This window comes from Ambystoma mexicanum, chromosome 4q, assembly GCF_040938575.1.
Source record: "Ambystoma mexicanum isolate Mex_15411 chromosome 4q, UKY_AmexF1_1, whole genome shotgun sequence".
NCBI classification, from domain to species: domain Eukaryota; kingdom Metazoa; phylum Chordata; class Amphibia; order Caudata; family Ambystomatidae; genus Ambystoma; species Ambystoma mexicanum.
In genome coordinates, this window is record NC_090928.1 from 726,197,369 (window position 1) to 726,223,370 (window position 26,002).

A 26,002-nucleotide genomic window follows, 5' to 3' on the forward strand; every position below is an offset into this window, starting at 1 on the left:
CTAGAAGCAGAGGCAGGAAGGCGTAAGCTCTCATGTTGTGCCATGGAATCTCGAGAGCATCCCCCAGACAGGAGGCTCTCAGCCCCCCTCTGGAGGCATACTGAGGAAGCTTCTTGTTTACCGCCCTAGCGAAGAGGTCCACCTCCGGTGTGCCCCAACGCGAGAAAATCCATGAGAGGACCTTCGCCTTCAACTCCCACACTTAGCTGACCACTGTCCGCCGGCTGAGGGCATCCGCTGTAACATTCAGCTGGCCCGGGATGTGCAGCGCAAGCAGCCAGACACCATGAAGCATGGCCCACTCCCATATCTGGATGGACAGATCAACCAAAGGTGCCCACACCGCAGGCAACGAAACGTTGTGCGGAAGGGGCATCCGGGCGTTCCGGTCATAAACTGACCGATAAGGATGCGCACAAGGCCCAGAACCCAGCCCTACACCTGAGGCCGATGGTGCAGTTCTAGGGGTAGCATTCAAAATGGCCACCGCGGTCATGGCGGGAACGGGCGCCATTTGGTCATCACCTGAGGGGAACTGCAGCACGTGAGGAAGTGAGGCAGGGGTCCCCGTCGATGGATCAGGGGTCTTAACTTTAGCCTTAACATAAGGAACCTCGGCAGAGCCGGTACTATGAGGCCTGGAATGTTTCTGCACAATACCAACTGCCAAATTAGCCTTCTCAGGAAGGACCTCGGCGCTGCCGGTAAAAGAAGAATTTTCCTTCTTTGCCCCCTCAACAGATCGGGTGTCGCCGCAAGAGCAGGAACGGTGAGAAACAACCTTCACCGATAAGGCCTTGCCATACCCTCAGAAATGTTGGTAGCTTTTTAGCATCTGTACGAGGGACCTCGGACCCAGGTCCGGCAACAGCCTTATTCGCTCGGGCCTCGAACATCTGTTCGGTAACACCAAGCCCCACCAAGGCCTCGGGGCGCACCCCAGCGTAAGAGCCAGTCGTCCAATTACGGATACCCATGGATACCCTGGAGACGAAGATAGGCCGCAATCACCGACATCATCTTCGTGAAGACACGCAGCGCCGAGCTGAGGCCAAAAGGAAGCACCCGAAACTGGAAGTGCTCCTCTCCCAAAGAGAAGCGGAGGTATCGCCTGTGTGGATTCCAAATCAGGATATGCATGTACGCATCCTGAAGATCAACAACGGTGAGCAAATCGCCCATCTGCAAAGAGGAGCGTATCTGGCCGGGCGTGATCATCTTGACTTTCTCTTGGGGTAGGAAAAGATTGAACTGGGAAAGGTCTAGGATGGTGCGCAGGCCAGCCTGGTTGGGTTTGGGCACCGTAAACAGCCGGGAGTAGAAGCCCTCCCCTCGCTCCTCAAGGGGAACGGGTTCCACAGCTCTGAGGTCCAGAAGTTTCTGAACCTCAGCATTGAGGGAGGGTGAGCCGACAGCTGAAAAGGAGGGTTGAGGGGTGGGGTAGGGGGGTAAAAGCAAGCGGAAGCCCGCTCGAGCGACTGACAAGACCCATCTGTCTTCTGTGATGGTCTGCCATGCCTCCCAATGAGACACAATGCGTCCTCCCACCGGGGTCTCGTGCGAGCGCGGAAAACTCATTTGGCAGGCTTATCGGTGGCGGTGCCACCTGAACCTGATGAGGAGCGGGAGAAAAACAGCGTACGCTGTTGTCTACGGCGGTTATTCCCCGCAGGAGTATCCACTCTGCAAGATTTGCGGTCGAGGAAGCCCCTAAAACCAGAGGAAGGTCGACTTTGCGACAACAGTCTCTGGGATTTGAAAGGAGCTTTAACCAGAACAGACAATGATTTAGCCGTCTGAGTGCTAGCTCTGGTTTTGGTGAGCTCTACATCAGTAGAAGAATGAAAAAGCTCCTTACCATCGAATGGAAGGTCCAACACCTTGTCTTGCACTTCCTTAGAAAATTTAGTGGCATACAGCCACGCCTGCCGTGAGGTATCAACCCCAACCATCAGGCCCCGAGCCGAGGTGTCTACGTGATGAGCCGCATACTCCAGGAGATCCTGGGCCAAGACCCTGGCATCGGAAAGGCCTCCTTTGAAGTCTACCAGCTTCTCGACCGGGATGTGCTCCTCAAACTCCGACAGACCTTTCCGCATCCGCATGTTAGCTCCCGCCAATATCAATTCGGCGTTGGCCTGCCTGAGCTGCAAGGTCAAGTTGGCGAAGATTTTCCTCCCGAGGGAGTCGAGGAGCTTGTCCTCCTTTCCCAGAACCTGAGTAGCCATCGTGGAAGAGGATGCTGCAGGCCTGGACTGCAAAGTGGCCGCAGCCACCACTGTGGAGGAGGGAGGCGGACAAGACGACAGGGCCACCTCTTCCGAAGAATGCATCCTGTACCTCGCGTCAATCTTTTTATTGACCAAAAGTCCCGAGTGTGGCTTTTCCCAGACTCTTTGGACCTCGGCCAGAACGTCCTTCTGCAGGAACAGGCCGGTACGCTCCAAGGGAGACAGGGTGAATGCCCCAGAAAGCACGCCCTCCTGCGGAGCGGGTGCCTCGGGCACCGGAACATCTAAGAAACTCATCATGTCCAGTACCCGGTCATGAAAGGCTCCGATAGAGCGGGGAAGGTCCTCGTTGTCCTGATCACCTTGAGGGTCATCTGACAGGTCAGGATCCTGCTGAGCCGTGTCAGGCACTGCCTTGTCCACTGCGGACAATGGAGGCAAAGGCGGGAGAGCAGGGGGGGGGCACCACGGGCAAGGGAGGCACCGGCAGAACCACCGTCTCCTTGAAAAGCCCTTTGAAATATTCCCTCATGGGGTCGGTGCGCATAAGCGCTTGAAATTTACCCAAAAGGCATCCTCAGGAGATTTTTTCGGAACCTGAGGAGGCCTCTCATGAGGTGGACAAATCCAGGGACGTAACGGGGAAGGGTGCCACACCGGCCGCTCCACCGACGTATCCACATGAATCAAAGGAGCCGCCCCCGCGGGCAACGAAACATTGTGCGGAAGAGGCATCTGGGTGTTCCAATCATAAACCGGCCGGTAAGGATGCGCACAAGGGACCTTAGGTTCACCCAAGAGACTGAGCCCTACACCAGAAGCCGATGGCGTAGTTGTAGGGGTAGCACCTAAAATGGCCACCGTGGTCATGGCGGGAATGGGCGCCATTTTGTCCTCATCTGAGGGGAACTTCGGCACGCGAGGAAGTGAGGCAGGGGTCCCCGTCGATGGATCAGGGGTCTTAATCTTAGCCTTAACATAAGGAACCTCGGCCGAGCTGGTACTATGAGGCCTGAAATGTTTTTGTGACATACCAACCGCCAACTGAGCCTTCGGAGGAAGGACCTCGGCACTGCCGGTAAAAGGAGAATTTTGCTTCTTTGCCCCCTCAAAAGATCTGGTGTCACCACAAGAGCGGGAACGGTGCGCTTTCACCGACAAAGCCTTGACCGGCTTCTCAGAACTGTTGGTAGCTTAAGCCTCTGTACGAGGGATCTCGGACCCAGGCCCGGTAACAGCCTTTTCTGTGCGGGCCTCGAACATCCGTTCGGTAACACAAGCCCAGCCAAGGCCTCGGGGCACACCCCGGTTTTGTTTTTGAGGGAAGCCGACAAAGAGGCCTTACTCCGGTACCCCACGACTCAGTAGAACTGGGTCTACAAACAGCCCCCACAAGAGGGGCCTCGGAGCGTACTCCCGTGTTCACAGGCCCCTTACGGAGACCCTCGGAGAAAACTCTGGTAGAATGATTAGGCCCAACGGACACCTCAGGGTGAACCCCGGTAACAGAGCAATCAACGCCCCTCCCGGACTGAGAGTAACCCGGGAAGGTATCCCCCAGTCGGGGTGCTCTGAAAAGTAAAGAATTTACCGGGCGTTTTTTCTTCTCGTCGATGAATGCCTGAAAATGCAAAGGAGGAGTTCGTCGGAACAACTCCTCCCACTGCTCCAACCGACGTTGAAGTGCCCGGACCGAAAGGGAGTTCAGTAAAAACAGGAGTCCCAACGGTGTTCCGGACCCAAACACTCTAAACAAAGAGGATGGGGATCCGCCCTCGCGAAGGGACGGTGACACAATGAACAATCTGGAAAGTCTAATTTGAAAGACATAGACAGACTAGTAAACGAACGCCAGCGAGAGCCAGAGAGGAAAAAAGGGAAGAAAATCTTCCGAGAATGCAAGTGCGTCCGGCCCCGATCGAGCGGAGAAAAGGACTGATGGGTGATGCGCGGGGCACAGCCAAGGTGGGCGGGGTTACAGCCGCGTGCCGGGCCCCACGCAGGAAAGAAAGGAGGGACACATTTTTGAAAAAAATGTGGATGCTTTTTACAAAGTGCTCCGGTCCCGTCCCACAGGACGGAGAGATGTCCCACAAGTATGGAGGAAAGGGGACGGGACGTAAGAGTAAATGATGTTCACTTCTCTGTTTTCCAGGAGTCCCCCCACCACCACCATTCTACCTTCCGGTTCTATCGTCGATCTGAGCAATTGGAACGGCACATGCGGTGCCACCCATGTGACCACCCCTCTTGCATATGCCGAGTATGTGGCTCCCGTGACGCTCCCCTTCCATTTTCTCCTTATCACCTCTAATTTCTCCTTGGTGAGGTGGGTTTCCTGTATCAGAGCTATATCAATCCTCATCCTCTTTAGGTCTCTTGGGTGTGTCCTTTATTCTCTTTTATACATATTCCCAAACCTACACAGTTAATATTACACAGCTAGGTTTGTATGGCACCACTTGTGGGTGGAGTCACAAGTAGCTCCTAGTAGTGCTCGTTTTAAAGCTAAGCAGACTCCTCTTGGCTGCAACCAGGAGTTAAATAGCTCCCAGTTCCTGGCAATTTCGAACCCTGTTGTGTATACCTAAACGGTACTGAAGGAACTCCTGGGGAGAAGGGGGACAAGTATACCTTGTGAAGATTTAGGTTTCATTATGTTTGACTATGCCAGTGGATAGCCAGAGTGTGTAACTATGTTTAAAATCCAATAAAAGATACCATAAAAAATAAAATAAGAATGTTCATAAAAATAGAGGAGAAACAATTCTTCTGCCCAATTTGCAGGCTACCAGAAATGCAAACCTGAAAGACAATAGTCTGAGGGAAAGAATGAAGAGGCTTGAAGGGAGCTGCCGTTTGTAAGGTGATAACCAGATTTAAACAGCAAGAGGAACCACCAAAGATTTACCTCGATAAGTGTTAGTTATCCCTTTTGGGCACTGCAAAAATACAAATTTTGCTTGAGCATGCTCTCAAAAATAGAAAGAACCAACAGGTAACGTTATTGGAGTACCAATGTTCACTGCCAGTGAGGAATAACAGGTCAAACCCATCAAAGGGCACAGACTTCTGAAGTAACGCTGGTAAAAATCTGATGGACTTGTTGGCGAGGCGCCTCAAAAGGGAGAGTAGGAGTAGTAGTATGGAGAGGGGATAGAATTAGTAGCAGTATTGCGCACATGGGAGTGTAGTTGTGTGGAGAGGGAAAGGTGGTAGAAAAGACACTAGCAACAGAGGGTGGAGGTAGGTGGTAGGAAAGAGACATTGGAGGGACAGAGTAAAGTAGCAAGAGGAGGACAATGAAAGAACATCTGGGCATAGGAGTAAGTAGACAGTGGGGCGTGAGTGTCTGATGGCACCTCAATCAACATTCTATGGAGCCAACCTTGTGGTAGAATCGGGACAGTCTAGGAATTTGATGACAGATAAGATAGTGAAGGCATTTGTCCTTACCAGCAGGAAAGTTAGACCTTAGACAGAGAAACCTTCTGTCTAGACTAACCTTGGGAGTAGGGATGCCTGGGTTAGAGATTGGTATGTTAAGACAAGAGAGAGGGACCGCCCTTAGCGTGCCCCTTTGCCCCATTTCATCGATTCATCTGCCTGTCCTACACCCGAACAAGCTCATTGTATTATTAGCAACCAGTCCATTCCTATTTGCTCACATACAGTCTGAACAACCCACATACCTCAACTGCTTTCAGCAAAAATAAATCATTGTACTGTCTCCCAGCTTCAGTGAATTATTAAGTCCATCTGTGACAGTCACAGAGAAAAGCAAGATGGCGGAAACCTTTCTCAGGACCACTTTATCCTTTCTGGCTACTCTTAACTTGCCAAGCCTGCACGTCAAAGTCAACTGGGAGTTCAACCGCCTGTTGTGAGGCTGTTATGCGAGTGCACATTTGAAAGCAGAGTCCCTAGGAGATATAATGGTGGGAGCTCATGTGGCCTGCGGGGGGTAGGGTGGAGGGTTGCTACCCGTTGTCCTGGTGAATCAAAGGAGAATCAAAGGAGGTCTGCATCCTGCCTATTGTCTCACTTGGAGCAGTGCCGACGATCACACTGCCATGAATACGCATTGCCCTCACATAGTTGGACTGGACTCACAGAGCCGACACTTGCATGATACCAGATTGGTGTGCCTTTAATAATTGTGTGCTCTTATCAGTCGCTATATCATATTCAGATAGGACTTATTCTTATAGATTAACCTGCCACCAGACATATAAGGCAACAATTATTACATTTTTGATCAGTGGTGCAGCTCGTCTCAATTATTGCTCGAACCTGCTGCAGGGGCAAAGGGGAAATAAACCACTTACAGGTTGTGCAAAATAACAGTTTGTGTGGTTAAGGGGCTTTGAAAAACAGATCACGCGTCGGCAGCCAGGAGGAGCCTTACATTGGCTCGCAATTGAAAAACAGATTACGTTCCAGACTTTCATCATTACCCATGCTGGTCTGTACGGGAAGAGCCCCTCCCATCTTTCTAACCAGCTCATCTGGCTCCCGATTAGGCGAACACTGAGATCTAATAACACAGGCCTCCTGCAGACTCCTACGGCCAAACTATACCTCGTGTGAGTGGATGTTTTACTTAAGCAGCCCTGTGCCTCTGGAACGCTCTGCCTCTTGTCCTCCTTAGCGACCTTTAAACAGAGACTGAAGACCACCCTATTTGGATGATTACTGTCCTCTTGACTTGCTCTGTTCTAGCAATCCTGTTTCATCTCCTAGCCATTTTATTTTGTTTTCTGTGTGTCTGTCAGTTGTCTAGGGCTTCCATGCCTATGAGCTTGGTTTTCAGCACTTTAGAAATACAATTTACAAAATATTTAAAAAACATTTTTTACCTCTGGCTGCAATCACAGCAGCTACCAGGAATGCACATATGACCTTTACATCTGCAGTGTGCCACTAAAGAGACAGTGATGCAGTTAACAGGAGATTGTTGTAGCAAAGGCACATGGTCGCACTATGCTTTGGGCATGGATCTGCCTGAAAAGAGGTGTCTGCTTAGCAGACTTCCTTTTTCAGAAACAAAATTACCAGCTTCATTTTATTATTTAATAAAACTCAACAAAGCTCGGGATTTCACACCCTCACCAGATGGCATTTTGTCACACTAAAGAGCCAGGGTCCCAGGAAAAATGGCAATGTCCCCAGGTATGTATCTGTAAAAGTCATTTCAGGAGAGTTTCAGCTAAGTAATAACACAAAACAAAGTCAGAAGACAGATCTGCAGTTGTAGTAAAAAGACAGGTAAGTCCTAAATGTACCCTCCCACCACTAGTCAAGAAATGACAAGTAACCCCAAGGGATACCAGAGAAGATCCTCTTAAAGAGATCCAGTGCCAGATTCGGGACCCAGCAGACCCAGGAAAAAAAAGATAAGGGCTGGATTTTAGAAAATATAAGTTAATAGCAAAACACGGTTGAAGGGTATCTGCTAGAACCCACGAACCAAGAGGACGTGGTGCGGTAAGTATCTTGTATAACCCACCAACCCAAGAGCCAGAGATAGGTAGTGGCAATTTTCAAATACTGGCACATGACAGATAAGTCAACCTGGTAAGTGAGATTTCCTCTGAAGGCGAAAAACAGAATCCAGTCACCCAGGGACCTGAACACCAAAATGAACAAGGATTGCAATAGACAAAAAGAAGCATAATCAGCCCCCCTAATAGTGGAACCCACCATCCTCTGAAATGTAGCAGGTGCATGTTTTAGTCCAAAAGGCATACCCTTAAACTTGTAGAGGCCTCCTGGGGTAGAAAATGCAGTTTTCACCTTGGCATGGTCTGTCAGAGCTATTTGCCAAGAGCCTGAGGTCAGGTCAAATATACAGAGGGACTTGGCTGAACCAAGTTTGTCCACCAGTTCATCTGTCCAGGGTAAAGTATGGGCATCAGTCGTGGTGACTGCATTAAGATCTAGCATCTTATTGACCTCTTCCTTTATGTGGGATCTTACATGATCGGACATTCTGTAACCCCTACTTTTGACAGGGAGACTCACCAGTAAGAATATCATGCTGGCCCCAAGGGGTCCAGCCTGGTGTCAGTGAGAACAGGAAGGCAAACTGATTCAACAGAGCCTTACACTCTGCCTGTTGTTGTTGCAGTGTCGAATCTGAAGAGAGTTTTACTCCTTCAATTGTCCCATCTAAGGGTTGTCCCCTGAGGAGATCAGGGAGAAGCTCAATTTCCTCCTCCTCCTCCTCCTCCTCCTCTTGATCAGAGGCTAAAAGCAAAGCTCCTAGTTCTGGCCGCCTGGAAACATAAGCCTTCAGAGGATTAGTGTGATAGACCCTAGGGGCAACCTTGGGATTGCCACTCTTCCTGAGGCCCAGCACAGTCAGTGGCTGTCACTGGCTGTAGGGAAGGAGCACTCTCCAACCCTTCCTTGATCTGGGCCAAAGGGCCTCTCACCGGATGACCATAGAGAAGTTCAAAGGGGCTATACCCAACCCCTGCTTGAGGGACATCCCTATAAGCAAAGAGAAATGATGGCAGTAGAAGGTCCCACTTTCTTCTAAGGGGTTCCTCTAAAGCACCCATCATGCTCTTCATAGTTACGTTAAACCTCTCCACCAACCCATTGGTTTGGAGATGGTGGGCTGTTGAGACGTTGTAGGTCACTCCACAGTTTTTCCACATGGTCTGCATGTAGTGGGACATACATTTTGACCCCCTGACAGAGATGACCTCCTTAGGAAAACCTACTCTCGTAAAGATACCAAGGAGGGCCTTAGCCACTGCCTGAGCAGTAACAGGTATGGCTTTAGGGTATACCTGGTAGCATGGTCTACCACAACCAATATAAATCGGTTGCCTGAAGAAGTTGGAACTTCTAGGGGACCAACAATGTCAATCCCCACCCTCTCAAAAGGGACTACCACCACAGGGAGTGGCACTAAAGGTGCCACATTCCTGGCTCCACTCTTGCCAGAATTCTGACAATTGTGGCAGCTCTTACAGAATTTCTCTACATCAGCCCCCGTCTTGGGCCAGTAGAAGTACAGAGATAGCCTCCCTTTGTCCTCTTGAAACTACTCAAGTGGCGAGCCAAAGGAATCTCATGTGCTAACTGTAAGAACATCTGTCTCACCTCCTGGGTCACTCCAGTCTCCTGTAGTCCCCTGGGATAAACTCAGTAGGTTCACTGCAGAGGTAGCCATCCTCCCAGTAAAGCCTATGCATCCCTGGCTCTTGCCCTTCCAGCTGGGAAGCTGTCTGCTGGTGCAGACCTACTAAAGGGACACTCTCTTTGACCTCTGCTGAAGTCTGCCCTAGAGGGTCCATCTTCTGCAAGTAAAGTCTTCCACTCAGGATGGTCTCTAGGATACAGATCTCAAATGCAGGGAAGGTTTTCTTCCAGCTCTGTGTCACCAGTAGCTGTCTGTTGAGTTTGGCTTCTCCTCCAGCTCAGCCTCAGCTGGGGAAGGGGACACTGGGGTGACCTGGGACTGTCCTCTCAGGGTTGTCCTTGTCCTGTGAACAGGTTTAGGTTTTAGACCTTTCTTTCTCCCAGAGACATTGGGTTTCCCCTTTATCTCTTTCTTTTGCTTAGAACTAGAAGGTTGGTCTTTCTGTAGACTGGGGGGTATTGGAAATCTCAACCACCCACTGAGAGTCTCTCAAGGTTGCCTCTCTGGCCAATCTTGTTTGCTCCTGCTTCCTTTCCTTGGAGGCCTGGGGGTACTAGATACAACTCCAAGAGTGTTCAAATCATTTGCCAACAGGACTCTCCCTGGCACTTCATTCTGTACACTGACAGGTATTCTAACAGTCATATTATTGCACTGGATGAGAGCTGGCAGAATAGGAACCGTTTAGATAGGGCCCCCTGCAAGTTTAGTGGGACCTTTGGGTGCCTTAGCTAGATCCTCAGGTTTTAAAAAAAAAACATTCATCAACCATTGTAATGCTTGCCCCAGTGTCTCTAATGGCAGGGGTCTCCTGACCATTTACAAGTACACTGTCCTTATGATATTCTTTGGTGTTATCTGGTATGGAGTTGTACACATCCACATTCTGTTGTTCCCACATACCCATGCACACTAAAGAAACACTGGCTTGAACTCCAATGGGGTCTTCAGCCAGTAATTGAAAGTGTACACTTGCCATTTGGGCTTCTCTCTCAGGGATGAAGCCTAAGGAGGCAGTGTGGACCCCTGATGGTTTACCCTTACATCTGGGACCCCCCTTCACATGATCACCAGACCCGCAAACAAATAATTTACCAAATGTTCTCTGGAGTGGGGGTTTCTGTTGACCTCCCTCTGGTTTGGCACCAGAGGTTTCACTAGACTTACCAGGTTTCCCATGGAATTTACCCTTGCTCGGTTTGTGGCCCTCTTTTGGATGGCTGGAATTAGAATTCTCTTTTCCCTCTTTCTTGTGCTGCTCCCCTCTTCCTTTTTGTGAGTTGCCGCACGGTCCTTGTAGGTGGCCCTGTTGGCTACCCACAAGTCAGCAGCTTGTGCTAGCCTTTTGGGATCAATCTCTACTGAATCAGCCAAATCCTGTCTCAGCTCAGGAGAGTAGGCATCAAAAATAGATTCTAACAAAAAAAGATTCCTCATCCCTTAAGCCTTAACCGAACCATCTAAGCTCTTCAAACATTCACATACCCACGATGCCCAAGGGGTACCATCAGTCTTTTTGAGGGTCCTAAACCAAGGTACTGGGAAGGAGTCTTCCCAAATCTGGCTATTAATTTTAGCTTCACTGATTCCTATCCCTTTCTCTCAATGGCACCCAACTCCATTACAGCATCACAGCCATTCAGGGGAAGCCTAGACATGAGCCATGGAATTAAATCATTCCCACCGATTCCTTGAAGACCATAGGTGTATTCAAACGTACCCAGCCAATCCAGCACATCAAGTTTAGGTTCATACATAGTCACTGTTTCTTTAAGCAGGCGAGGCCTCTTGGGACTAGCAGACCTAGAGGACCCTGAAAGGGAAGCATAATCAAGGGACAGCCTTTTCATATCCATTTCCTGTTGCATCTCTCTTTCTCTAATATTCACCTCTTTACGTTTGGCTTCAGCTTGGGCTTGTAATTTCTTGAATTCCAACTCCAATCTCAGTCTTTCAAGAGAAACATATTCTGGGTTTAACTGGGGACCTTGTGGGGTCCCCATGGAAACAGGCTGAAGCATAAGGGTAGGCTGTAGCAAAGGGGGTCTCTCTTCCTGAGACTCTTCCACCTCCTCTGACTCCTCTTGCAGATTGGAGCTTGACTCTAAGCTGATATCCTCATCATTGTCTTCCACATTACTTGGGTTAGTTGGTGTTACAGGCCTGCTACCCAAACGTTGATGATTCAACAACCTAACCTTGTAATCAATTCACATTTTTTTCCTCTCAGAGTCAGACCCCTGGTTTTGCACATATCCTTCAGTTGATCTACAGTCAGAAGAAACAGGGCTGCCTCATTAAAGTTATCCATATTTGGACTGTTACAATTGCTTCCCTTTTTTGATGGAGCTTAGCCTTGTGGCTGGTTTAGTTTGGCACAGGTACAGCAAACAATCAATGTAACCACTCTACGGCCATCCCACCACATGCCACCAGTGTTATGCAAGAATTGATGTAGTAACCCTGGGGGAGAATACACGACCCTTGTCCTCTTGGTATTAGGTAACCCACCTATTGGTATAGGTCTGTATTACACAGGTTGGTAGTGTGACTGAGCAGCCAGACTTCTCTCAAGAGGGGTAAATGTGAGCTGTAGAGCTGTAACAACGAAATCCACAAATACAAGTATCCAAGGAACACTTACACTCAAGGTTTTTAGTTAAAAATAATTATTTATTTAACTGTCATTTTTAAATGAGCATTCTTTAAAAAGGGCAGTATATGTAGCAATCAAATACACTTTAAAATACTTGTTCAGAATTCGCACAAAGTTAGTAGATACTCTTTAGAGATGCTTCTTACACACTCCCTACACCCTGAGGTGGCTTCACTAACTAGGACAGTAATTGCATTTTATATCACTAGTACACTTTGCAAATTCTGGGTTCGCAGAAAGAAAAGGTTAAAGGAAGCAAAAGAAAAGGTTAAAACAGGTTCCCAGAGCATGTGAGCACTTTCAAATCTTCCAATGAAGTCTAGATAAAAACCTTTCCCAGCAATATTAGTTTTAAACCAATGTATCACTTATGAGGGACAGTAAGAATCAAAGTCAAACGGAATAGAAAAGTCTGCAGGGAGACAGGAGAGCCAAAGTCAATTGGAGCAAAGTCTATGAAGCCGAGGCCCGTTCTTAGATAGTAAAGGTCTTGCACAAAGTTAGAGTTTGTTGAAGAAAAATCACTTTAGGGTCACAAGCTGTTACACTTGTGAAAGTTAGAGCTGAAATCAACTCTAGAAAATCACTACTGCAAGCCTCAACTGAGAAGAGCAAGCTACAATGAGGCAAGTACCCCAAGTCAGGACAGTACCTTTGGTTAGAAGAAGAGGGTCCAGCTGGCTTCTGTCTGGTTGCAGCGATGCAGATCCTGTACTCCTGGGCCGGTATCCGGTCATTGCATCGAATCCAAAGCATCGGCAGACCAGACCATTGAAAAAAATGCATCGGAAAAAAAAAAACACCAAATGCATTTTTTAAATGGTAAAGTGTTTAGTTTAGTCAAAATGTGTTTTAATGTTTTTAAAAAGGGGCTTGCCGGGGGGAACACCACCAATTAAACAAAAATTGCATTCAATGTTTTTTTTTTAATAGATGCTTTTTTTGTCAATGATATGGTTGTCGATGGTTTGGCTGTCGATGGAATCACTAGGAACCCCTGGGCCTCAGTCTTTCGGACAAGATGGAGGATGTCTGGGGACTCCTGCGGCAGCATTTCAGAGGTCGGCGGCAGCTACAGACTCTTTTCGATCAGCAGCACTTCGCGGTTTCAGCGCTCAGTAAACAGCACCACTGCGCATCTTGGACACCCCATTAGGCTTCCTTCACTCCTCGAGTCCTGCACTCTGGTGAAGGGACTCAAGCGCTGGTCGTCCTGCTTCTGGAGGGTCCTGGGGAGACTCCTGGAGCTTTTGGCCGACTTACAGACGTTGCACTCGACTACAGATTTCTCGACCCCTGGTACTCGGTTCCTGCAGCAGCAAAGAAGTACATCCAGATGGGGAAGGTGTTCCAGTGGAGTTCATCTCAGGGTTAGTTAGTCCCACTATCCCAAGGGAAGAAGTCGTCCCTTCCAGAGCTTCTCTTGTCAATCAGAATAAGGAGTTTTAGCACAGCAGCAGGGCGGTCCAGGAGGATGCAGCAAGCTTCGTTCACGGTTTCTTCATCAGGAATTTCTTCCCAGTGGTCGACTCGGTCTTCAGTCCCAAAACCATAGCCTTTGAAGCAGGTTTCTCCCATTCATGCACAGCCTAGCTGTCACTCAAACAGCAGGGTGGCTGTCCTGCAAGGTCAGAAAGCCAGCCAATCAGGACTGGATGCATTCAGGCATTCCTAAAGACAAAGGACAGGGGAGTTTCGGGAACCTCCCTCACTTCCAGACACACTCGAGCCAGAGGCGGGTTTCAGTACTGAAGCTCGCCAAAGGCAAAATTAACAAAAGGCTCATACCTGGTTTGGCATGCAGTGTAAAACCCAAGAAAGACCTCTCAAACAGAAAATGGCGAAAAAAGAAGACCAGGGCCATTTTGAAAAAATGGTCACCCATGGGTGCTATACTGCAGTTGAGGATCCAGCCTGTGGTAGAAAAGCACAATGGTAGGAAAATTAAACCACTGCCACCAGCCATTTAAAGTAGTCAGGGTAACAAAATGTTACATGAGTAAACAGGAAAAGGGGCTACTAAGTAAACCCCAGGAAACCCACATAAGATGGGGTGTGCTGGACCTACAAAGAGAAAAGGTAAGTAAAGTCAATTTCACTTTACTATTCTTGGGAACAGTAGCTCTCACAAGAAAAAGGTATTTAAATCTTATGAGACATATAAAGGATTTCTCAGTGACGCTGCACTGAAGGTGCTGTGCCTCACTATACAAAAAGTAGATGCCTGTGGAGTTTGACAGAATCCAAAAACAAAGGAAACACATAATCCAAATCAGATCAAAACACATGAGAGAGTGAGAAAAAGGGCTCACTCACTCCAGGGTTAAAATTAAAAAGTCCTAAAGTCCAGCAAAGGAGCTGGGAGTCTCTAAGGTTGAAGGGAATTAGCACAGAAATGGAAATTCTCCCTAACAGTTGGCATTCTTAATCTAATAAAATGGCATTGATTGATAAAACACCTAAAAGTTGTCCGCCTCACATTTCTGACATCTCACAATACCTTATCCTCCATATTCACCTCTCAGTACACCTAGAAGAATTTGGATTTAGCCCGTCTAATGCACCTTTATGTATGATCATTGTCAGCAAATGACAAAGATAAGCAGGGAGCCCGCATTTCTCATCTAGAAGATAATAGAACAACCGATCTATCATGCCTAGAAGATGCAATATGATAGCTTGTCCATGACTCTTGGATGATCTCTTACGGCGATCCGGCTAGTGGGCCTAGTGGACTCCTCTCATGGACCACAGCGCGAACAACAAAGCTCTATTGGAGACTCATGGTACGTATAAACGCACCACTTCGGTGGACATCGGCTGCAGGCATGACTACCTGCACTCATAAACCAGAATGCAGAGACTACCTACGACGTTTCGCCTACTTACACCAGACGAAGCCTCAACACCTCTGCCATTAAAATATAGTGACGAACTATGACATAATTTGGTCCAGCTGGATACATAACAAGTCTCCTGACCGCCCTCAGAACACGTCCACATGCCTGATCTCCAACTAATTCCTTATCTTGGCTAAAATACACACACACATTCTAAACCTCTATGAGAATTTCCCATACTCTGGACTGCGGTCCCCGAGGGCGTTCCCACCCCAAGCACTTTGAGACTATAGTAATGGAAAAAGGCGCTATACAAATGATGATTACAATTATAATCAGGGTTCAAAATTACCAGGAGCTGGAAGGTTACCAGGACCTACTTTTAACTCTTGAGGTATGTGGTGCTATGCACTCAAACAGCAATGTAATATCAGCTGTATCGATTTTGGAATGTGCTGAAAGGAGAATGAAGGACACATATGAGACACGTTTTAAGACGCGTTGGGAATTTGTGTGATGTTCTGGGGCAAAACCCCGCTATTTATTGACACCACATACTCTGTGTTTAAGCTAGCGACCTGGAAAGTTACTGAGATGTGTGTGGGAGGGGGGTGTACATGTGCATAAATCTGGAGAAAAATCTGATGTTGCAAAACCCACTAAAAAGCACAAAATGTTGCCATTTCTGAATGCAAGCCCCCAGGAAGAGCAGAGTTTGAACAGAGTATACCTCATGTAATATGTGATGGGTGCATGTAATTTTAAACAAATGTGTACCTGTGCAAATATGTCTTTAGGTCAAATATAGATTTGTGTGTAATCTGACAGGGGAGTGTCCTTTCTGCAAGCCATTAAATGACATCATTCTGACACACAATCCTGCTCTCCAGTGAGAACGCAAAGAATTCTCCAACCTATCAGAACTCTGAAGGGGTTGGGCCTAGAAAGCTAGCCTCTCCACCCACTTTCAAAACACATAAAAAGAGACTGCTGGGACAGGTAGAGACATTCAATTCCATTTGCTGCGGAGCTTGCTGACCGACGACTTCACATCCAGAGATCCTACACTTAGACTTCCAAGCTAAACAGAGACTACAGAACTTTGAACCAAGAAGACCCACTGCAAGCAAAAGTATTTGTCAGCAGGCCCAAAAATCATTTGCAGACTATTCACAGCCGGACCCAGGTGTTGATTCTGGCCTGAAACCCTGTGCCAGAAAGATCCAGAAGCAGTGCTGTACCCAGAGAAAGCAGAGCAGTATCCAGAACCAGAGGCCAGAGATCCAGAGTGACCCAGACCGCTGTTAGCAGAACCAGAGAGCTGACCCAGATCACTGTGAAGTGCCGAGACCAGAACCGGAGTCCAGTCCAAAACCTGACCAGATCCGTGGGGAGGCCTATTTCAAAATATATTGTGAGTATCTAGCAGAACTGTGCAGAACCAATCTCTTAGTTAAAATAATATAATTCAATCTATTTTAATCTAACCAGAACTGCCTCCTAACTGTCACCTGTCATTTGCAAAGCTGTCACCTGTCATTTTCTAGCTGCAAGCTGTAACCTGTCGCTTTCAACTTTTAAAATTTCAAATCTGAAAAACTACCTTTATTTAATCGTCTGAATCTCTGGAACCGTTTGGGCTAGGAACTTGGTTTAACTTTCCTCTGAAAGCTTAGAATCTCAGCTTAGAACCGACTTGCTACTCCTTATACTTTTGCCGTAATCATGATTCTCGCACTCGCGAATTTTGCCGCGATTTGGCCCGATTTCTTTACTTGTAAAAAGATAGCTGCTTTTGCCTGAACTGCTAAATTTCGTTTGCCTCTTAAGAACCACCCCTGAATCATTGCTAGAGTGAGCCTGAACTCATATTAACTAGATACCACTCACCCTGAACCTCCTGAAGGGAATTAAAAGCATTTTCAGCATATTTCTCACTGCATTGTCATCATATTCAAAGCCTTTTGCCTGTGTTTCAAAACTCCTATCTAAGCTTGCTGGGGTGAACTGAATTACATTTGATTGCATTTCTGAGAACTGTGTGCTTTCCTTCCATTTCCTTGCATTGCATAAAGGGGGAGTGGATTGCCAGAGGAAAGTGATTACATTGTTTTGTTGAAATCATATTGAGTATTTTCTGTATTGCATTTTCATTCAACATTGCATCCATCTGAAACTAGATAAAGCATTCTCTACCACCTTATTCTTCTGTTCCTATTCCCAAGCGTGCTACCTCATCCTTTATACTACTCCTGGGTAATCAAATCAGTTTATTAGTAGAACATTACCCATTGTTGTTAACTGCTCATGTTCTGAAGTGTGATATTAATTATTAATTTATTATAAAGTGTGATATATATATATTGTTTACATTCTCAAATAAACCGTTTAAACTTGCAAAACAGAACTATTTCTTGGCTCAGTGGGGCCAGGGGGGTTCCAAGAGAGGGGTGTTATATATGGGTAGTCATCCAGAACTCATGAACTGGACATAAAGATATATCAATAAGGGTTTCCATTCAGTATCCCAGACTAGGCATTGACTTAGCTGTAGTGCTGGATTGAATCCTCTTACAGTATCTAATGCCTATTCATGACCTCAGCCATTTCCTTTTATTGCTTCTTTAGACCTTGCCTGTATGCCATACTTAAGCCCTTTCGGGTTGATCCTCCAGTTAACCCCTGGTGATCCTCCTTTCTGCACCTACAAAGTAACACACACACAGGGCAACAATGCCCACAAAATGGCGGGCGAGATCACAGCAACAGCACACTGGGATGGGCCTGCAGTTGGCCACCACACAACTCCGCTCCTCGCTCGTTCCCAAGGACTATAAAAGGAGAAGTGCAATAACAACACAATTTCAGGTGCAATGGTGCCTAAAGCAAGTAAGGCTTTGGGGACATCAGCATCATGCACCAAAATGATTGGAAGCTCAAGCACCACATTCAACAACATCATTTAATTTAGAAATAGTAGCAGTGGCATTTCCAATATAAACATACATTTATGAATCTTCAAAACAATAAAAAAACGTTTTTCAAACAAAGATTCATGTTTAGACAATAGATGGACTCCTATTGCTTTAATGCACATATAAGTTAGTTCTTTAAAATAAGCAGCGGCACTCACCAGAAGTGAAAGTTATCAAGGCATCTGTAACAATAAAAGGAAACTTCCTGCAGTAAAAAGAAAAAGAAAACATGTTAATGTTTTCAATTTTCCATCACATGTAGCATCAGAAAATACTAATTAAAGACTGTACATGCAAAATGCCACACTGACCCATAGCTTTGTACAAAAGGATTATTTAATTTAAAGAGGTAATGTATTCAAATAACGATGGATCATAAAGGCTGCCACTGCTGATGTTGGATACTTCATTGTGTTTAAAAACCTTTGTAAGGACTGCAATGATTAGAATATTCCCCTGCAGGACTTACTTTCACTATTGAAACATACATTTCTTCTAAACAACCATAAGGCACTAAAGCAGGATTACTCATTAAGTGGCCCGCCAGATTGAAATACGATTCCATAAGTCCTACCCAGCATGGTTAGTGGTGAGGGATCGTAGGAGTTGTAGTCCAAAACATCAGGAGGGCTACCTAACAAGTTAGCATACTCTAAGTCCATCATCTTATTTCCTTTAGTGCGTCTCAAATCTTGAAAGCATATCCATCGTTATAGTGGCACATAGTGATTTTGTAGTACTTTACAATAGAGATGTTGTAAATTTCTAGTTTCTTAACACACACTATTCTTGCTATACACCAACATTTCGGAACAACATACTAGGGGGGTACACATTTCAAGTTGCAAGCTACTAGCCAGGCATAAAATGTCACTTGCCCCTATAAATTCTCTACATGCATATAGCACACAATGTATCACTCGCCAAGAGTGGCTAGTGGGGAGTGCACCTTTTCAGACCATATGCCTCTTTAGAAACTAAACACTGGTTGGTGTAATTTATTTTAAAGAGCATTGAGGCCTCGATAATGACAACAATGCTCTCTTCTCCCTCCACCCCCTCTTCATCATTCACCCCACTCACTAGTACCATGCTCAGCTGCTGTCTATCAACTGCACTATATAAAACAGCTACACAAGGGGGCAAAAAAATGCAATCTACTAGCCAGCCATAAAAAGTTACTTGCCACCTCAATTCTACACATACACAAAGCACACCATTTCTTAATCGCCAAGAGTCAAATATTACTAGCCACTGGATAGTGTCGAGTGCACATTTTTGCAACCTGAGCTTCATAACGCACCCCACAATCAGCATATCATCTGGATCAATAGTTTGTGAATTATCAGAAAATACTAATTACACTGTGTGCATAATGTATACATACTCATTTAATTTCTCAATTCAGTCGACTAAGTGAGCAAGGCATGCATCATTTTTTGATACATCACGTAGTGCATAATGCATGAATTCATTCCTATAAGGTTATGCTCTCTTAGGTTTGGTATGCCGCATTGTATTGTGTTGTGCTATGCCATTTTATTTATGTATAGTTTCATTAATAAAGCGCAGTAGACCAGAGGGCACCAAGGTGCTGGTTTACAGCCATTATAAACAGCATGAGAAAACAGTTAGGACAATTCTTTAGACAAAAGTTGGATCATGAGCGAATAGCATTGTCTTGTGATGCTTGCAGAAAGCCCAATAAGAATGTTCTGATTTTAGATCCAGTGGTAGAGCGTTCCAATTCTTAGTGGCAATGACCGGGAAGCTCAGCCCCCGGTCTCTTAGTCTAAATCTTGTGGTGATAAGGCGTTGATAGTTGGAGGTGCGGGTGGGTTTCGCAGAAGGCGCTTTTGTAAGTGCTATCTTGGGGCAGTGTTAGAGAGGCATTTGTGGGTAAAGCCTACAGTTTTGAAAATAATGCGCACGCAAATTGGCAGCCAATGCACGCTTCTTCTGGCGGCTAAGATATGCTCTTGTCTAGGGATGTTCAGGGCCGCCCCAAGCGCATTGTTCTGTATGACCTGCAACTTGCTAATGTTTCGAGAGGAGGTGCCTGGGAATAAGTCATTACAGTAATCCAATCTGCATCCTATGAGCGCACGAGCAATGGTGAGGCGAAAGGGTCTGCATGCATTGATTTAACTTGGTTGTGTAAGCCGCAGAAGATGCAATGGCGTTGCTCTGCCTAATTAAAGACAAGGTGGAGTCTAGGTAGACACCTAGGGTCTTGACATCATCTGAGACTTGGATGGTGAAGACGTATTTGACAAAGGATTTGTAGACTACGTCCAGTTTGTGCGCCGACCAAGAGAAGTTCAGTCTCATCATCATTGAGGCATAGTATATGGGATGCCATCCAGGCCTGGATGGTTTGGTAGACTGACTTCAATGTGTTTGAGTCGGTGGCATTGTTACCTGTGATGGGCAGGAGTAGGGAGGATCGTCTGCATAGTTTAAGTAGGAAATTCCCCAGTCATCTAAGAGGTCAAACAGGGGTTTAGTAAACATATTGTAGGTGAAACATGAGCCTCAGGGGACACCACAAGGGACAGGGGCTGGAGGGGCTGAGGCGGTGGCTGAAACAACTCTCATGGATCTGTTGGTCAGCAGGAGGAGATTCAGGCAATAGCTTTGGTAGAGAAGTGGGCAGCAGAGTGGAGGTGTTGACACAGGATTTGGTGGTCCATAAGATCAAAGGCAGCAGACAAGTCCAGCAAGAGGGGGAGGGCCATCTCGCCAATATCTTTAATTTCGTCCAACTGATTTTTTAAATCTAGTAGAGCTGTTTCAGTACTGTGGCCTGGTCGAAATCCAGATTGGTGCAGACCAAGGAGATTGTTGGATTCGAGGTGCGACTGAATCTGAAGGTATGATGCATGATCCAGTATTTTGAGAGGAATGGGGCAGTGAGTTTTTTTTTCAGCAGTGGTAGGACTCAAGCGTCTTAAGTTGGTGGGTACAGATGCAGAAGCGAAAGAGGTGTTAATAAGTATAGACATGAAGGGTGCAAGCACACGAGTGCAGTCCTTAATGACTATGGCTGGGCATGCATCCTCTTGCCATCGAGAGGGTTCGAGTCCTTTAATGATCTGGATGACCTCTGCTTCAGGGACCGGTTTAAAGTTGAATGGCGAGAGATTTTGAAGGCGGGCTGAGGGCTCAGGGGCAGGGTGCTCTAATGAGCAACTGCTCAGTGTATTTTTCTTCAGCACTACCTTCTTCTGAAGCGAAGTAATTTTATCTAGCAAGGCCTTTTGTCACGACCCTCACCCAAAACCCCCTCTGGCAAACCCATTGGTCAGGTGGAGTCAGTACTCGGGCCTCTAGAGCCTGGCATCCTCTTCAAAAGCCCTCATGGGGCTCATACACCATAAAAAACAATGTGCTTGGGAACTACTTTATTGTATTGTCAGCCAACATGGAGGCATCCACATAGCTTGGTTCCTAAGAACCAAGCTATGCGTTCTAGTGTTTTGGGTGTGGTAGCCTACGGACTACTTTACCTGGACTATTTTGTTGGGGCTATTTAAACCACACCCGAGCAAGACAACACGCTTCGCGTTACTTTGCAGCTTGCAACGTGACGCTCACCATGTCCAGCTATTCCCTCGAACCTCGGAGAAGCAGAACCTGCAAGGAGACAAAAGGAACATCATTAGCATAACCTGCAATCTTCATCTTTAAACACTCGCTACGGAGAACAGCTTCCTCGAATCTGCACGCCTCCCGGACAGAACGACCTGAAAGAGGAAGATAGAGGCAACATTAAAGAAAACAATAGAGACATTTACAAATTACGAACTGCTCAAAAGGCTTACCTGGCTGGTCGTCTCTCGGCTGGCACCACTCCGGACATTCCACTCGCGCTGAAGAACACTGCGACCTACAAGGAAGGAAAACACAGGTTAGCAAAGGCAAGACTTTGGAGCGCTGCGCATATCGCTTACTTACCGCATCATAGTGCTCTTAATGCGCCATCATTTACCAGCGGGGCTCAACCAAGCCAGTTCGCCGCGCTGAAGCTCTGCATAACTAAGGGAGAAAAAAAAGACATTTTAAACAAAGAAAGGCATGCAGGATAGCAACAAAACTAAAGAAAAGCAACAAGACCTACCTGAGCAATATCAAACGGGCCGGCGTCAGTGAAATAACTGGACCGCACTCGCCCATGAAAGACAACGCGCCCCTGCAAATGAGGCAGGACGGAGAGCAGGCCTAACTCTACCACAAGGTCAGGAGAGGGCGCCAGAGGGACTGAAATCATACGGGGGTGGAGGGAGGATACTTAACCCAGTCGGTCAGTCTTGAACACAGTCCTCCTGCATTTTCAGGCAGAACCTTCCCCGCAGATCACATCAGGGCAAAGCTGAGAAGCATACCAGTGAGTAACCCGGCTGGGTGGCGTCCCTGTGGATACCAGGTGAGCGTAACACCTTTTGTACGTTAGTGCACCAGGTGGTGCCTTCAATACAGTTAGTCAAGTGAGCTGCAGGTGATTCTAACTTCCGTAGTATTGCTTCCATTGGGAATTGGTGGAGCTTTTTGCTAGCAGTATCGAGTGTTTGTAGGCCTTTGCTAGGGAGGTTGAGAGGGCTTTGTTGGTTTCCGCTGCTCGTTTATTCGCACAAAGTGCTTTCAAGTCAGGGATGAACCAGGGATTCAGATGTGCGATAGGTTTGGCTTCACGTTGCGTCAAAAGGGCCACTGTGTGCATGGCCAGTGTAAGGGCTTGAGTGTAGGCATCTACCAGGGTCGTTGATGGGCATTAGTATGTTGGTCAGCTTGGTCACCAGAAGCAGAATGAGGGCAGAGGTTATGCTACAGGAGTTCCTTGTTTGTGAGGGGGCAGAGACGTTGCCCGGGCTGGGGCCAGATTTGACTCTGGAATTTTGAAGGATATAATATTGTGATCAGTCTAGAGGCAGGGCAGATTGGAGGTGACCGTCATATTGCAGTTTGAGTCAGCAAGCCAGTCCAGGATATGGTCTTTGACGCGAGTGGCGCTTAGTATATGTTGCGTAAAATCTAGAGCCTAAATGGAGCTAGCTAACGATAGGGCTCTTAAGTCAGTGTCATCATTGAAGCCCAGGTTAAGGTCACCCAAGAAAACGGACTTAGATGATGGTTTGGCATTGACAGAGAGGAGTTGCAGAATATCTTCTACAAATGAAAGTGGTGGGCCAGGTGCCCTAAAGAACAGGTGAATAGTTACTGCAGAGGTGTGGCAGAGGGTTCGCTTGACAGACAGAACTTCTGTCGGGATGGTAGAATTCATAATTTCTGTCATGGGTAGGACTCTCTGGCTATGGGGGTGAACAACTCCCACCCGCCCCCCTCCACCCCACCTCTAGTTTCTACTATATCCTTCCAGTAAATTAAATACTTGGGGGGTTGGACAAATCGCTAGAGAAAAGGCCAGGCCCGATGCAGTGTGCAGCCATAGCTCTGAGATTTCAGTGGTTGAGCGAACACAAGGAATTTGTAATAGCCAACATGATAAAATAGGTGTGTTGATAGCGGGTGGGACACGTGGCGAGGTGTTGCAGAATCTGGTGGTGTCTAGCACCGATGGAGCTGAATTCTTAGCAGACATGCAAAGGATGCAGGGTGCGGGCTTCGAAATCTAATGAATGCTCATGCCGGCTGGTATAAAGAAGGCATGGTATCAACAGTAAAACAGTGACCACAGTTCAAGGGCATCTATTAAACTTCAAAAAGGGTTTGAAAAACGCCTATCTAATCCTAAATCTAGAGATGGGAGCAAGCTAGGACCATCAAATAATAATAACGCAGTTCTAGTGGTGTCTTGTCAAAATAAAAGGGCCTATTCTAATAAACCTATTGCCAATCATCAACTCTAAATACAAATAGTGTGGGAAACAATATTATGTAAAAGTGTTCAAGAAAATATATGTCAGGATATTTAGGCCGTTGGCCTCCCTTCCCCACATTTTTAGCACGGGACAAGGCAGCACACTTGAGCTTAGCACAGTCTCTGGCTTCTCTAGCATGAGGGTGCAGTTCAAACATTAGCATCAGGGTATTCTGTGCCCAAGTCTCTTTGCCTTTCAAAGTCTCTTCTTTCAGAGGGCCTGATGCGACAAATAAACAATAAGTTCCTTTCCTCTTAGGATTTAACACATACACAATTTCTCAGGTGATTCACTTTTCATCTCGAATCCCCCTCAGCCAGGCTCAGATCCCCTTCAACACAATGTTCAATCAGTCTCCCTCTGCCGGGCTCAGACCAATTTAATTCACTCCAACACAAACTTGCTTTAACCTAAAGCTTTCAACTTATCTCCCTCGTTTGGGCTCGGACCAACTTTATCATCAACTTTCGATGGTGCACAGGATTTTGCTTGACCCGCTGCAGGACCACTTCGATTTAAGTTCTTTGCCACTCTTTCACCTTTGTCAACTCTTAGCCGGATACCTTACAGAGACCTTTGAATGAGCACAGACGCAGCGCTGGGCCACTCTGTCAAAGGTTATGTATCTTGGCTTCAAAGTTCAATCACTCATCTGTTGTTCAAGTTAACTTGCGTTGGTTATCACATGCGTTGCATACACTGTTCACTTCAGTGCTCGCCATACCATTTGCTGCTTGCAACCTTGGCTTCAACACAGACCGGTCTGGTATCAGCCTCCCCAACTCACCGGCTGTGTTGATTTCACTGGCGCGGCTTTGTTGTGGGAGTCGAGGACAGTACCACGTGTTTCTGCGTCAATTCCCTTTAGCCTTAGAGGCCCACTGCTCTTTTTGCTGTATTCAGGGCTTGTTCAATTTTATCTCATGAGTGAGTGGGACTTTTACTCACTCTTTCATGTGTTTTTTTCTGTTTATGATTTTTGTGTTTCTTACTGTTTAATGGAGTCTGGTAAACTCCATATGCATCTGCTTTTTGCATTGTGACACACAGCACCTTTTGTGCAGTGCCACTGAAACACCATAGACTTCTCTTGATGTTTAGGTACAGTTTCTTGGGTGAACTACTGTTCCCAAGCAAGATGACCCCTGTTTTACTTACCTTTTCTTTTGTGGGTCCAGCACACAACACCCTAAGTGGAGTGCTGGGGGATTACACCTACTAACTCCTTTATCCCACTTCTCATGTAACATTCTGTTACACTAACTCACTTGAATGGCTGGTGGCAGTGGTTTATTTTTTACTACCTTGTGCAAGGTATCTGCAGGCTGACTCCTCAGCTGCAGTACAGCACCCAAGGGTGCCAATTTTCCCATTTCTTGTCAGTTTCTTCTGGGCTTTTTTACTCTGCTTGAACCAGGTTTGAGTCCTTTGTGTATCTCGCCTTTGGTGGGCTTCAGCCCTGAGGCCCGCACAGGTTACAGTGTATCTGGAAAGGCAGGAAGTTAGGGAGTGTCCAAAACGTCCCGGTCCTTTGTCTCTAGGTGTGCCCGAGTGAAACCTATTCTGATTGGCCGGCTGGCTGTCCTGGAGGACAGCCACCTTGCTGGGCGATTGACAACCTAGGGCGGTCAATGAATGGGAACTTGCTTAAAAGGCAAGGTTTTTGGGACTGGAGGCAGAGTCGACCACTGGAGGACAACATCCGACGAAGACGACGCGAAGAGACGCCAGCAGCACCCCAGAAGTGCCCAGTGAAGCCCTGCAGCTCTGCTGACCCCGCTTTCGTTTTCGACTCGGAAGACCCGCACAGAATGTCTTCCTCCCTTATGCTGGTGGGACCAACTAACCTTCATTTTGGCACAACACCCGACTTGTTGTGACTTACCAAGGTTGCAGAGTCCCAATTTATTTTATTTGTATTTGGTTTGCAAGAAACCTTTACAAAAAATCCAAGTGCAACGCCCATAAGTACAGAAAAACATATTAAAACAATCAAAAATAAACAGAAATGAACAAAGCAATAAATTACACTCATAAATGTACATTAAACTAGCTGTCATTACCCATTGATTGAAAACACATACTTCATTAATACCTTCAATTCATTTAATCAAATTCATAGTTTTGATCAAACCAGCCACAGCAAGACCCTCGCTAATAGAGTTGATTTTGAGACATCTATTCCAAATATAGTCACAATTCAGAGTGCTCCCATTAAGGGATGGTCCGAGGTTTTAGGGAAATATTTCATCCTAGTTATGTTTA